The sequence below is a fragment of the Ursus maritimus genome, unplaced genomic scaffold, assembly GCF_017311325.1.
Source record: "Ursus maritimus isolate PB19 unplaced genomic scaffold, ASM1731132v1 scaffold_9, whole genome shotgun sequence".
Classification (NCBI taxonomy): domain Eukaryota; kingdom Metazoa; phylum Chordata; class Mammalia; order Carnivora; family Ursidae; genus Ursus; species Ursus maritimus.
In genome coordinates, this window is record NW_024427107.1 from 68022337 (window position 1) to 68023921 (window position 1585).

At 40.6% G+C, this 1585-nt stretch overlaps 1 pseudogene; it reads right to left on the bottom strand.

Moving 5' to 3' along the window:
- Window positions 1-576: 576 nt before the first annotated feature.
- LOC103661698 lies at window positions 577-1314 on the bottom strand (annotated as a pseudogene).
- Window positions 1315-1585: the final 271 nt, after the last annotated feature.

A 1585-nucleotide genomic window follows, 5' to 3' on the forward strand; every position in this document is an offset into this window, starting at 1 on the left:
AGAGATAGGATGATGGTAGAAGCAAGAGATTTACTGGCTTTGAAAAGAAGAGGACCATAAGCCAAGGAATGTAGGCAGCCTCTAGAAGATGGAAATGACCCTCAGATGCCAGCAAGAAAATGGGACACTGATGCTTCAATGGCAAAGAATTGAAATCTGCCAACAACTAAATGAAAAAGGAGACAAGAGTCTTCCCCACCCCCAACCTCCAGAAAAGAATGAAGTCCTGCCAACACCTTGATTTTAGCCCAGCCTATCTCACATAGCTGACTTGCAAAACTGTAAGATAATACACTTGTGTCATTTTAGGCCACTAAGTTTGGAGTCATTAGTGATGGCTGCAAGGAAGAACTTATACACTTACCTTAATAAAACTTTCAATTTAAAGGACTCTGTAGTCATTTGCACCAGATTTTTAAAAATTCAATTCATATTGGGTCCTTAATTACGCTGGTATGTTAAACTGTGCTATAATCAGAAATGCATGTATAACCACCAAAACTAGTAAAATAGTAAACGATTGAAAGCTACGCGGTCAATTATTTTATATAAAAACTCCAAAAAGTTTGTTACTAGTTATAATGAAAAATATTTCATCTGAGAGTGTTTTCCAAGGCAGTATCTTGAGTTTCCATAAAAAACATAACCTTCCATCTCGGAAGAAGGGATATCAATAAGAGAACCAGAATTCTCTACTTCCAAGTTCAGTGATTTCCCCTGTTCATAACTCAGGTTTGAATTATCTTTCCTTTGAATCTTTTGCTCTTCCAACTCAAGAGATTTATCTGAGGCTGGAGCTACAATGTCGTCATCTTCATTTTCATGCAGAAAGCTACAAATCATGTTGGGTCTCTAGGAGAACTCATTGCCCTTGATTTGCAGCCATTCCACACCACCTGTGCTTTCTTCTCCTTCCTTCTTTGCTGTCGACAGAGTTCTTGTCATACTGAACTTCTGCATTGTATGGCATTTATAGTTTAGCACTGTTTTATTACTGCCTTCTGCTTCACTATGTTCAACACTGGCTTCAAATGTAACACAGGTCCCAAGAGCATCTCCATACTCCGCAGCAAGGACGTAGCTGCCCACTTGTAGAATGGGCCTCTCAGTGTCAATTCCCCAAATTTGCATTTATTTTCACCTTTTGATAGAAAGTCTGAATCAATAATTCTGGACAATTCCACCAGAACCAACCGCTCTACTTCCTCTTGCCCGTCCTCCTGGGTCCACTCTCAGTTGCTGCCATGATTCCACAATGCTTTCATTGTCTTGATAAATCCTTAAAGTTACCTGGGAGATGGTTATCACAACCATCTTTTAACTCCAGAAACTGAGGCTAAGGGACTGAGTCACATGCCGCAGTTATTAGGGGATAGTGTCAAAGTTTGAATCGGCATGTCCTCTCCACGGCTCATTGCTCTCCCAATTGGACAACGTGATGTCGTTGGTGGAAAGTTTAAAGGTTAAACTTTTGCTAGAGGTCAAGGGTGAGCTGGTGTAAAGCAAACAGCCACCAAGTACAGCATGCCTATTTTTTCGGAGCTATCACTCAGCTGCAGCAACAGCAGAGAAACATTTCCATCCT